Genomic DNA, 14,353 nt, shown 5'->3' with positions numbered 1-14,353 from the left:
GGTCAAAAAGAAGAAAAGGCTGGCTGACCATGACACTGCTCAAGAAGAGCCGTTTCAAAAAAAGGTAGAATTCAAGGACACAGCACACAAAAAACTGAGATTTCCTGCTGTACCACAGAAACTGGAAGGGACAGATTCTATTAATTTTATGAAAGTGCCAATAAATAAATGCACTGATATTCCTCAGCAGGATGTATTAATTGAAAGGGCACAACATGTGTATGCTCCAAACCTGGCTATGAGAAAGCAACCAAGATCTGTATTACTAAAAATGCAATCATACCAGCAGAAAGAGTTTATCCTAACAAAACTTAGGCAGAGTACTAAAAATTGGAGTAGAGTGTTTGTGGACAATGATTATTCACTGTACACCAGGCAGAAGAGAAGCAAACTGATTCCAGTAATCAGAGAATGTCGAGAGACAGGTATGAGATACAAGGTGCTGTATCCAGCTGTCTTTGGAATATTTTTCTTGGATGATCAAAGTAAATTAAAAACATTAAACTTATTGAAGCCGTTCATCCACGTATACCTAAGTCCATAGAGAGCTAGCATAATTTTTTTTGCATAGGATTTATCAATCACTAATAAACTTACAAATTTATTGGAAATAAATAAGGTTTAACGTTATGGTTATAGTCCTGCTTCTTATTATGTAGTTTGTTTATATATATTTTTTATAATTATATAAGTTAACTTAAAAATATATATAAATGTCCGTAAATTAAGATAAGATCAAGCATAGCTCAAGCAATTATTTTATAATTTTATAATATTTATATATGGTTCTTATATAATATACTATCCATGAGCCAAAATTTAAAATATTCGTTATGAAGACAGAAGCAATTAAATATTATTATACCACTTCAATTATATAAATATCTTTGTAGTACATAATCATTACACTATGTTGCTTTCACAATAAATAATTAATATACTTATTATCATGTTGATATTGTATAATTTATCATATAAATGGATAAATTTAAAAAATATTAATTATAAAATTATAAAAACTTATAGTAAAATATAATTTTTTTATGTTATAAATATTTACAATCACTATTTCATCAGCATTATATGTATGTATATAATAAAATATTTTCAAATTTTATTACTTTTATTATGGCGATACAGAAATTCTATCATTCAATTAAAGCGAAACATCAGTTAAAGACCAGAACCATGTAATTGATAATTTAAATTTTATAACCACTGATTGAAGATGTGTACCCACCATTCATATGTATTCATGCTTATGTTGCCTTAGTTTTTTTAAATCATAAAATATATAAACGTCGTTCGTTCGCAACATATACAATACCGTATAGGATCACCGTAGTTCTCCATTATAAATTTCAGTCATATATATCAAATATCATGAAAATATTATGTAAAAATGCAAACATGATGTTTAGATAATTTCTTTTTTTACATGTCTTATAGCGTTTTATAAACCTTTATATCCTGTTAAATGTTTGTTAAGATATCGCACCTTTTGTTTCTTTATGTCTTTGGAACATGTCAATTTTTAAAGACCATATTCATAAAGACTTCGCTTTTTTCACCAAATATCTTAAAAGGTTATATATATCAATGGGTGGGTCACTGTATACAATCCGTTTTTCAGAAAGAATTCATATATAACCCATTAAATTACTTAAATTTTTTCGACTTTGATATTTTCTTCTGGTGGGCTATTTATATAAATTATATCTGGGATGCTTAATCTTCTGTCATACTTTTCATACTGAACATTTTGGATTCAGCATAACAATTGTTCGAATCTGAGGCTCTTATTTTAATTGAAATTCGCGATATTTTGTGGTATTCTTCATGCAATTCATTTTCTTTCCTGCCGATTTATCTTAAATTCTGCCTGGCTTTTTGCTTAGCGGAAGCTTTCTTATGGTGCATACTCTTAGTGACAGAATTTAAATTTAACCAATATTTTGGCTTATTTAAAAACAACAAAGTTATTCCGCTAAATACACACCGGTGGTTACATTAATATTGAATTAAGTAACACTCTCTTCTCAATATTGTTATGACTAGTAACTCGTAGCTTTTTTTGTTCATATTTAGTATATGCCGCATATCGAGCAGCCCTAAAATCTATGTCGTTAAATTTGACAATGTTGCATTATTAAAATCTATGTGAACCTAATAAAATACATTATATAGAAGCATCCGCTTACGACAGTCACAACCAATAGCTGCTGATCATCTAGTATAATATATACTGTCTACTAACAAGCCCCGCTTGAACACCTTAGCAACCTGCTACATAAGTCAACATCTCAATCTTAGAAGCATGAGCTTTATGTAACAGATGTTCAAGTCTTAATTCGCTCATAAATATTATCCTGTGATTGAAATACGTCTATATTCTTGATTCATTTTATTGTGTCACAGCATCGAGATAGATGAACATCATAAGCAAATATTAAATTGATAAGTACGAGTTTCAAATAACACTGAGCTTGATATTATACATGTGTTTTGGAATATTATTTTAATTTGTGGATTCAGTTATGTTTCACAACGAAAGGTAGAATTGCTTTCAATAGCTTCAAAAACATTTTGAAAGGCATTATTAAATTATATCATTCTTCGTTGTATATATCAACTTTTTAATTTAAAGATTCAATAATAATTAGAATTCTAACATAAAAAGTATATTAATAGTTTCATGGTCATTCAATGTAATTTTAAAATTGCAAAATTCTAAATCATAAAGTCAAGAAGATTTAATCTTTAATCTTTGTTTGCTTAATCTGGTAAGCTTATCTTTGACAATAATACAGCATAAAATCCAAAATTGTCACTTAAGTTTTATACATCGGCCATTTTCACACCAATCGACACATACTTTTTTTTAAGGTGGTTTGTATTTACTTTGATTTTAAAATAAGTTTCAATGATTAGCATTTCATTAGATAAAGGCATGATTAATAAGATCTAAAATCTAATATATTCCTTCTTATGATTTTGCACGTAATTGGTATCACTTGTGAGCCAGAGATTCAACAGAACCTAATGTTTATATTTTGACCTATACTCTTCTCGTAGTATAATTAACATGAGAGGTCACAATTTAAGCTTAATTGTTTCAAAAATCAAATAGTAGGTAGTCCTTTTAAACATAATAGGACTAAATCATTGCAAGGACTCAAATGTTACAGCAAGCACTTAAAATATGCCTTATATCTGCACGCATATCTATATTGAATATTAAAACAAAAATGTCAAGATTAAAAAATGACCTAATGTGTTTCAATCTTTAGCCAAGAAGTATATGATTTTCATTAAATTACATTGAACATCCCATACCCCTTAAAGGTAGCGCATAGTACACAAACAACTAATTATTATTCTGCACTTAGAGGACCATTCAAAATAAAGAGGATAAGTGTTATTGCTTAAACTAAAATTGATTGAATATTATATTTCATACCCATTACAGTCACCCCACAATTCTAAAAACACATTATAATATTTGAATGACATCAAAGAGTTGTATTTAGATAGAAATAAACTGTATCTTTTAATAACTTAGAACAATGAGATTATCATTTTACCCAGGCTAAAACATGGGGTCGGCATATATAAAATGAAGACTTGGATCATGAAAACAATTTTCATGGACACAGGATTATATTGGATAGAATTGTTAGAAGAAAAGACAAAATTCAATAATGCCTTCAGTGATTTGGCAAATTTCGTTTAACAACGGAAGTTTAAACTATGGCACCTGTTGCTCAACACTATTATTGAGGGTAAAGTATGGATGAATAAGAATCTATGCTTTTATTTAGAATTTTTTCGTTTTTAAAAGCTATGACGCATTTTTTTGTTGGACGATGTAATAGCGTTTTAATGATCAAATATTTGACAGTTTTAAAAGATTTTCAATATTTCTTGAATGAAAGCAGCGCTTTTACACAGGAAGAAGAAATTAACTAATATATACTTGATTCACCATTTGATTCACTAACGGGCATGTCGAATCCAGATATATAGCCAGAAAACTTTATGAGAACTCTATGCAGAATTTTAATCTAGTGGGCACCACCACACGCTTCATTATATATTAGAGTCAAATACATAGCTGGTACATGACTATAGTGCAGTACATGAATGAATTGTAAAGAAGCAACAGTGAGGCTTTTAAGGCTTTATTTATAGATCATATAATTCCAAAAATGGTGGTTAATATCGTAATAAATGTTCTACCTGACACCATACCGTTACATAAGGTAAACAAAGCTGAAAAAAAAAACAAAATACGTCTCTTTGAAAGAAAGGTTTGAAAGGAAACAATCAAATGGGCTACATAGTCAGTCATGACTATACTTGGAGAAGTATCGCTAACGAACAGCTTCATCAATTATAATATTATGTAAATCTCCATAAAAAAGAAGATTAGAAGTTAGGAAAGTAGATTTATGTTATTACGGCGGTAAAGTAAGCCGTGTTGAAGAATCTTTATGGAGACATAAATATCACAAAGAATGGAGAAACATATTCTGAAAATACGATGTAAATAAAGGCTTTTGTTAATTATCACAAAAGGGTTGCAACAGGTGTAGATAGAAACCAAGACAATAAGCGTTTTTACCAAAACACTGAAAATATAACTTTAATCCAAAGGAAGTTTCAAAGCATGGGAACTCAGGAATTGGAGATATATGGGTGGCATGCAACCGAAAAAGGCGGGCACGCGGGATTAACAATGCAAGAATGCAGGAAGGATTGTATATATTGAACCATTATGACATAAAAAGAAAAAAGTGTTTGGAATAATCGACCGGTAATACATGGTTTTCCACACAACTTTCTTTAGGCCTGCAAGAGTGAACCAGTGACCAAGATGTGGGATCCCGAGAACTGTCATTAAATTGTGTTTAATGGAGAAGAGACCAATATTCGTCATATTGTTCCTGACCGCGGCCCTCTATCATATGGGTGTCTATCAAATATCCAGGAAATGACTGTAAAAGCCCCATGAAATGAATAATAATAGTAAATAATTTTTAAATTTTTTATTATTTGATTTTACATGGGCAACATATATATTACCATATAAGGTTTATGTAATGGTTATTGAAAATGGCTGTGCATAGTCAAATGATAAATAAAATATAAATATCAATTGCATTTTTGTTTTTCACTGTTGCATATATAATAATATATATAATATATGAGAAAAAATATATAACAAATGATTTTAATACAGATAATGACCATGTTATGGAAAATATATATTACTATGCTTATGAATATTAAGCATGATATGATATAATGCAATATGCATAGAATGTATATCTAGTCTGTTTAATTAGTAATGTTAATATGTATGTTCATATTTATAGTTTGTGTATAAAATTTATGCATAAAATATGGTGATATCGCTATATAGCTAATATGATTTATATTACTCACTGCACATATATTTTAACTGCAAATATAATATATAAAAATACTGTATATAATTTTATAAAATAAAAAACATATAAATGTGCTTCATAATACTCTATAAATGCAATACGATTTGGTCTAAAATATTTTAAACTTGTTTGTCTCTTTTTATTTAATTAAATAATTAAATATTGATTAATGAAAGCTTTACCAGACTTTGTATTAGAAATGTATATAACTCTTAAAATTGAGCTGGATTAGAATGAAGAACATCTAATGCTTAAATTAAAAGCCATTTATATTTACACATTGTTTTGTTCGCCCCAAGGGCCTAACTAGGAATCTTTCACTGTCCTAACAGCAGCCTCTGCTAACTGGTGGTTCTATATGTATATTTGGTATGATTCTTTCTACACAGATTCTTCTTTTTTTTGGTTATAACCACATTCAGCAGAACCAACTTTTGCTTACATTCATTTTGAAAGATCAAAGAACAGGCTAATGATGAAATGCAAAAGTTTTTCCAACAAAAAGTGAGCCATTAAACAGAAGGGGGCTCTGCTACTCATTCTTCTGATAATAAAGCTCATACAGGGACTTTGACAGTGAAACCATTTCCAATGTTACAAAGGAAAATGCTTGAGAGAGAGAAAAAAAAGCAAAGGAGTTAACTAGCAGAGTAGGGAGTACCTTGGATTTGAACTGGAGTCTGGAGTTGGGAGATAGAGATGAGCGGGAAGAAGATGAGCAATGCTGCAATTCAAGTGTAACTTGAGCAATTGGATGAACAGGGAATTCATGCCTGGTTTGACACCTATGTCTCCAATGGACACAGGCAGCCTGTAAATAGTTCATCTCCCAGGCTCCTGCTTGTAAATGTTTCAGCTTTCAAGCCCCTGCTTACACTTATCACGGGTATCAGAACTTGTCAGTGATATGGGATGCATAGCTAAGCTTAAAAAGGCCCTTGTGGTCATTAGCCTAATAAACATCTATGAACCTATGAAATGTAAAGCATCAGTCAACAATGTTCAATGTGAGCTGAGGTTGAGAAGTCTGCAGCTGAGAACAGCTGTACATTCTGTGCTTATGTTTCCATGGAGACAAGCTGACTACAAATGCAGACAATGAATGAGTTTTTGGCATTGTTTGCTGAGGAAATCATAAAATTATAAGGTGCAGGGGTGAGCAGTTTAGTAAAAAAATAAAGTTTGAAATTACTAGAAGTGCAAAAGAGATAGCAGCTTTCCAGGTACCTAAATACAACACTGTATTTTCTTGAACAGTGCATAATTTAGTATTATTTAAAGACAGCCAGTGTACGTTTTCTTAAGGATAAATGTTAATGTTTTCTGAAAGCAAACATTCTTGATTAAAAAAGGGAGGCGGGAATTGAATAATTTATAAAATGTTGCTTAGATTATTGGATATATATAGTAATATATGTGAAGTATAATGTTTGTTAATGTTAATTTAATACAGTTAGATTACTCTTGTATAATGTAAATTTGCCTCTGTCACAAGTGATGATTCAATAAAGGTGTTTAAAAAATTTAAAAAAAAAACGACAAGACAAGAACAGACAGCAATTAGTATAAGTAAGAGCACAGACTTTAACATGTGCCTTGGATAACCTTAATTTTAGGTTAGATAATGCCTCAGGGTATAGCTGTTAATTTGGGACAATTGTCCCTATCAGGAGGGTTAAACTGCAATTATTGGAAGATACACATAGTTTTGTGTGCTTGTTTTAACTTAATAGGTTATGGGGATTTTTTGAGGGTTTTCATTAAAACACAAAGTCTTGTAAAATGTGTCATAGGTTTAAATGGAGATGGCAAAAATCAAGTGTATAATAAATCAACCTGACAACCATTAGTAGGTAAATGTAATACAAAAGCTGAAAATGGATATTTAAAACATAGTCATTTATAACAGGAGGGAATAATAACATCATAATGCATATACTAAACATGTTATATGGCATCACAGGTACAGAGAAAAAGTTAAGAGTGTTGAATTATGTTAAGAAATGCATACTGCAGATAACAATGCTACATGAGACACATTTGGAAAGAAGTGAGCATGTGAATTTAATAAAGAAATGCTTTTAGGATGGATATTCAGCAAAATACCAGGGACAAAGGAAACAGAGAGTACTTGTACTAATTGCTAGAGGAGCTCCAATAGTGATAGAAGAGAATAATAAGATAATAATGGTAGATTTGTAGCAGTAAGGGGCTACTGGCAAGAGAGAAGGATTAGGCCTGCATGTATTTATGTTCCAACTAAAACTGCTATTCTGGAGCTTAAGAAAATTAAGAAAATTTTGGAAGAAATAATTAACTTTCAGCAGGGAATATTGCTTATAGGTGAGGACTGGAACTTGACTTGCAACAGTGAGGTTGTATTTCTGGGTCTACAAAGGAAAATATAACAAAACAGCGTAGATTTCTGAGATATTTATGAAAATATTTGGTATGTAAGATGTGAATTCAGTAGTAGAAACTCATAGAGAATTTACATATTGTTCCGTAAGGTACAATAACTGGCCTTGACAAAACAGAAATTATATTTTACAGGAACATGTGCATTTAGTTGGAAGTTTCTATAAACATCCAATAACTATTTGAGATCATACATCAATAACAACTAAGATAAAAATCCAGGGTAATGAAGAAAAAATGAGACACTGGCACCCCCCCCCCCCCATTTGTTAAATGGAGAGGAATTTAAGGAATGGGTGATGGAAATTATTCAAGAGTTATTAGGGAAGATAGGCATTTCTTCAGAAGTTATAGCTTGTGAGTGGGACAAAATAAAACTGGATTTTAAAAACTGGGTAGAAAGTTAAGAAGTTAACTGGTTAAGAAGTAACAGGAATTATTTAGAGGGGCTGACAGTGGTTATAATATTGGGGAATAAGGGTAATTTCACACTACAAAAAATAGGTGCAACTGCAGAGTACTAAACAGAAAATAAGGGAGTATTTGGATAATATGCATGAGTTTAAAAAGATTACTGTTACTCAATTGTTTTTAATAATTCCAGAGCCAAAATCTTTTAGCACAATGATTGAGGCAACAGAAAGTAGAAAAGGTTGTTGCCAAACCTAGGGAGCCTATGACAAGAAAAATAACCAGAGATCCTGTAGAGATATCAGACATATTTCAGAAATGTTATGACAATTTGCATAACGCAGATAAATGTGAAAATCAAGAAACAGCACAAATGGAAATATTTATGAAAGACTTGCGTATTCCAAGGTTAGAGGCAGATGAGACTCAACAATTAATAGTTAAGATAGGAGGAGATGAGATAAAATGGGGATTAACAATCAATCTACAGGAAAGTCTCCAGGACTAGACAGTATTCCTGTGGAACTTTGAAAGCTAGGAGGGAAGAAAAGTGATAAAGATCTAGAAGGCTTAGTTTAACAGTATTTTAAAAGGGGGGAAGCAGCAACATCCTGGAAGTAAGTTGTGGTGGATGTAATACCTAAAGATGGCAAAGATCCATCAGACCCAGGTTCATATAGGCCCATTTCAATCTCTCAAAATTATAAAATGTTTGTGGCTATAACAGCTAAATTTATGACAGAGGTGTTGCCAAAACTGATAGATATGGAACAATGTGGGTTTCTGCAGGGGAGGCACACATTTGGCAATATTAACAGAACAGTCATAAACAAACTGTACAACAGAAGGAAGAAACTGTTGCAAAAGAGAGTAAAATCCCATGAGTGGAGGACCTCCCTGGTCAGCCTCAGTAAGAAGCTGTGATCCCTGATAAAATCCTCCAAAGCTAATTACGAAAACAAAATCGCCACTGATTCTAAAGACAACCACAAAGCATTCTATAGCTATGTCAAGAATCTCAATGGCAACACTTAGATCTGCTCTGAGTTACAGCACAATGGCACTAAATATACAGACCAAACTGATATTGCCAACATCCTGGCAGATAGGTTAAGTGCTAAATTTACCCCCCTCTCACCCCCTAAAGAGCCCATCTCTATACCGGAAGAATGCAAAGTAATCACAGCTGCACAGGTGAAAACCACACTCTCCAAAGCCAAGAACACAGCATCCATGGGACCAGACAACATCCCAGGCTGCATTCTACACGAACTGGTACCCCACCTAAGTACCATGTTCAATCATAGCCTCATCTCAGGCTTTGTGCCTGCTGAATGGCGCACAGCGACAGTTATCCCACTCCACAAGGGGGGAGCCACCAAAGACCCAGGGAACTACCGCCCCATTAGCCTGACGAGCCTGGTCTGCAAGGCCATGGAATGTATCATCATGGAACTTATAACAAAGTCACTGGTAATCTCCAAACTCTGGACCCCTCCCAGTTCGGGTTTGTAAAAGGCAGATCATGTCTCCTAAACCTGATAGACTTCTTTGAAGCAGTCACCAAAGCCATAGACAAGGGTAAGGTGGTTCACACAGCCTATCTAGATCTTGCCAAGGCTTTCGACACCATCCCAAACTTTGGAATTATAGATAAAATCACTAAACTACGTATAAATCCCTATGTCACAAGATGGGTTGCCAACTGGCTCACTGACAGAACCCACACTGTGAAAGTAGCGGACTCCAAATCCGACTTCAGACCAGTGATAAGTGGAGTACCGCAGGGTTCAGTCCTGGGTCCTCTCCTGTTTGGTATCTACTTCTCTGAAGTACAGGCTAACAAAGAAGGTCTTTGGCTAATGAAGTTCACAGATGACTGCAAACTAGGAGCCATAATCGAAACTCCTAATGATGTGGACATCCTACAAAAGGGCCTCACTGAGACAGATGCTTAGTGTCAAAGCCATGGCCTCAAGCTCAATGCCAAAAAGTGCATTGTCATCCCCTTTGGTAAAAACTCTGTACCCATGAACTACAACATAGGCGGTAGTATACTTAACACTGAAAGAGTTATAAGAGACCTTGGGACACAGGTGGACAGTAGTCTGTCCTTTGATAATCACATTGCCACAGTAGTCAGGAAATCCTTCTATGTGGCACACCTCATCACAAAAGGTTTCTCATCCAGAAAAAAAGAGGTCATTGTTCCCCTCTACTCATCACTCATTAGACCCATTATAGAGTACAATGCCCCTTTTGGTATGTACCACACAAGACATCAACAACAACTGGAAAGGCCACAGAAATACCTCACAAAGAGGATTACCGGCCTCAAACAAATGCCCTATGCAGACCGTCTCAAAAAACTCCAGCTTTACTCCGTCGCATATTGCCTACTCAGAGGTGATCTCTGCCTAACATACAAAGCTATGTCAAACCCAGAGCTGTTGGACATGCTCCACTTAAAGAAATCCCAATCCCTCCGAGCTACACGCTGTAGGGACCTAAACCTTGTCACCACAATAAACAGAACATGCCGGAGGGATAAATTCCTGTCCCAGAGACTTCCCATACTCTGGAATAAACTACCTATCTATATCAAACAAAGCTCCTCATTAGCACTGTTCAAGAAAAATCTTGATGATTGGATGGGAAATAGGAAATTCACCCCGGGGATTACCTCTGTGGCTCTGCTCGACAGTGGCACAGGAAAATAATTTTCTTGGGTGGCAAAAGCCAGGGCACCTTTTTGGCTGGGCTTATATAGGGCCCAGGGCCGATAGCCTAGTACCTACCTATGAACAGAACAGTGATGATCCAGAGGAAAGCAGCATATAAAAGAATTCCACTGTTGTTAGTGGATCTTGATGCTGAGAATGCATTCGACAGAGCAAGATGGAAATTTTTGAGAAGGGCAATAGAAGCATTTGCATTCCCTGATACAATAATAAAGGAGGATATATGAGGGATCAGAGGCAAAAATTACAGCAGGAGGGTGCTTCTCTGACAACTTGTGTCTGAACAGAGGAACCAGGCAGGAGTGTCCTCGTTCTCATTTGTTATTTGCTTTACACTTAGAGCCACTGGCAAAGAAAGTAAGAGACTCAGAAATTCAAAGATATAACTGGTACAGTAGTCAAAAAAAGTTGGCTTTATTTGCGGAAGATATTATTTTGTACCTGATAAAACCAGAAAAGGACATCTCAGTGTTGTGGAACATTTCAAACAGTTCATCTCTTTTCAAGATATAAAATTAATGAAGATTAAACAAAGGCAAATTTGTTCAGCAATACCTATATCTATAGAGACACAATAAAATGAAGTATTTAGGAGAATGGATTAAAAAGGATTATGTTATGGCAGCTAAGGATAATTGGGAAGAGACAAAACAAAAGATAATACAAAACTGAGTAACTGGAATCTCTTGTTTATGGATATAGCTAGCAAGATACAAATAGTGAAAAGGTTTTTAGTCCCTTTAGTTTTATACACTTGTCAACTGCGGTGGTGGTGCTGCGGTAGCGTTGTCGCCTCACAGTAAGATGTTGTCCTGTTTGATTCTCAGCTAGAGCGTCTTCTGTGTGGAGACATGCGTGAATGGGCGTACCTTCGTTGAAGGTTGTGCGTCAGAGCTGGCAACTCGGCACGTAAAAATCTACTGCCAATCATTAGCGGACTGGAGTTCCGCTGTGGCGACCCCTAACCGGGAAAAGCTGAAAGACACAACACAACAAGTTTTATACACTTGTCAGGCATATTTCTATCATCTAGAGGAGAAATTCTGGACTATAGTTAAAAGAATTGAAGGGATTTATATGGGAGGGAAAAAGGGCAAGGGTCAGTTGGGATAATTTGATCCTTCCAATAAAACAAGGTGGTGTAGGATTATGTGATTTGAAGGGACATTTTACAGCTACAAAGTTAAGGCTCATATGTATAACACAACCAGAAAGCTATAATTCAAACTGGAAAGGGATGATAATGCAGGGGGAACGCCAAGAAATAAGGAGAGAGTAGAACTTTGGATACACATCCGTAAGGACAAAAACGGGCACACAGAATTTTATATTCATAAAGTAGCAGAAAGTATTTTAAGAACTTAGCCAACACGAGAATGGAAAAAGGAAATTTTGCCGATATTGACTACAATTACAGGAACAGATAATAGGCAAGATGGGACTGGAATTTACTGGAGAAAACTGGCAAAGGAACCAAAGTATTGGGAGCGAATAACTAGAGAGGGAAAGGTAATAAAAGAGGCCATGGACTACATGGTAGAGACTGGCTTCCCTACCAGGGATTGGTATCAAAGTATAGGCAAAGAGAAAGGCATAGAAGAATCCTAAGTAAAAGACCTGCATTGGTACAGTTTTTAGTTGAAGCTAGAACAGAAGCTGCTGTTAAAAAAAGGGATAATTAATAGGGCATATACAATATTGCACAATAACTATAGGAATCAATCAGTGGAGGTCAGAAAAGATTCAGAAAAGAAATTGGATAAGCAATTCACAAGGAAACAATAGAAAGACATATGTATGGCTCCAAAAATGCAACAAAGTCTAGGAAATTTAGGATTTTTCTTGGAAGTGTCTGCATATGTATTTTTATACACCAAGCACACTCCAAAGAATTTTTCCCCAGGTAGATACCAAATGCTAGAGATGGGGAAAAAGTGGTAACTGCGAATATGTGTTTTGGGACTGTAATGAGTTGTCGGGCTTAGAAATTCGCTACACAGAAACTCTGTCAGAAATAGTGGGTGAGTAAATGGGTATAACTAAGGAAATAATTATTTGAGCTGGGATACAGGATCTGAATTGCCTAGACATAGTGAGGCCTTGTTAAGTTTAATTCTGGTGGCTACTTAAAAGAAATTACTAGAAAATGAAAATCAAAGTCTAAGCCAACTGTATGTGAAGTACTGAACATTGTAATAGAGATAAAAGAACTGGAAGTGGGATCTTTAGAAAAGGGTAGACGCAAATTATATAGAAAAAATGGAAATTGTGGGAAGAATACATACAGAATAATGTATGCAGGAGGAATGAGGTTAAAGGGAGGACTGAAATTAGACAAGTTATATAATGTCGGATTGATGATACTTATATAAAAGAATCTAAGTGATGTATAATGTTAGTAACTGGGAGCATGTTAATATGGTGTTTTCTTTTATATAAATGTATGTATGCCTATATCTTAAGTGATAATACAATTACGGTGATAAAAAAGGTATAACAAGATGGGCAGAACAGAATACAATTAATTAACTGTTCAGGTTAAGTCAGAGACCTGTGATCAATCATTAGAAACCAGACAAGCCCCCCTAGACATGTGGAAATGACTGCAATACCACAATATCTAAAACAAGAATGGTGGCAAATAAAAATGGGCAGAAATGGAAGTAAATAGGGTCAGTGTTGAATAATATCCACTCAGTACAACCCTTGTAAGACATTTATAATCAAAACTTCCCACCAGTGGCAGCCAAACTGCTTATGTGGGATATAGACAGATGTCAGAGGTACCATGCTAATTAAATGTGACAAAATCTAATGTCTACATTATTTCAAACCACCTTTTATTGTTTTCTGTTTTTCTGCATAACTCGGTAGCAGCTTTAAATGAGTTATATTTTATTTTTTGTCTCTGATTTTTACTGTTTATGGATAAAAATGGATACATTGTTGGTTGGCACACTCTAGCCTTCAAAGAGGCATATCTAGTATCACTTGGTACAGAGTGCAGGCAGGACACTGCAGACCTCATCTTAAACCATCCTGCATTGTTTTGTGATTTCCTGTGTAACTGATAGGAAAAGCTTTCTTGGAGCTATACTGCATTTTTATTTAATGATTTTTATTATTATTTTGTAGGTACACTTTAATCCACCCAAGAGGCTATCTAGTTATAACTTGAGCTGCAACTGACAACATTTTAAAGACAAGTCTAGTGTATTAGTTTAACTTGCATGACTGGTGCTTTCGGTCACAATGACTACTATATGAAGTACGTCTCTTTTTACAAGGTTAGATCAGTATAATATCAGTTTATATACTGTTCATATAATG

General features: G+C 34.3%; 1 protein-coding gene across 1 annotated transcript in view; it reads right to left on the bottom strand.

The window, feature by feature from the left end:
• ADAM22 (ADAM metallopeptidase domain 22) overlaps positions 1 to 14,353 on the bottom strand; it is a 2,281,988-nt gene that overhangs the window by 1,704,284 nt on the left and 563,351 nt on the right. The gene's annotated exons all lie outside the window — the stretch shown is intronic.

The sequence above is a fragment of the Protopterus annectens genome, chromosome 3.part1, assembly GCF_019279795.1.
Source record: "Protopterus annectens isolate FY-2018-M chromosome 3.part1, PAN1.0, whole genome shotgun sequence".
NCBI lineage: Eukaryota > Metazoa > Chordata > Ceratodontiformes > Protopteridae > Protopterus > Protopterus annectens.
The sequence above is the reverse complement of the archived record's forward strand: the minus strand, read 5'-3'. Positions and strand labels throughout refer to the sequence as shown.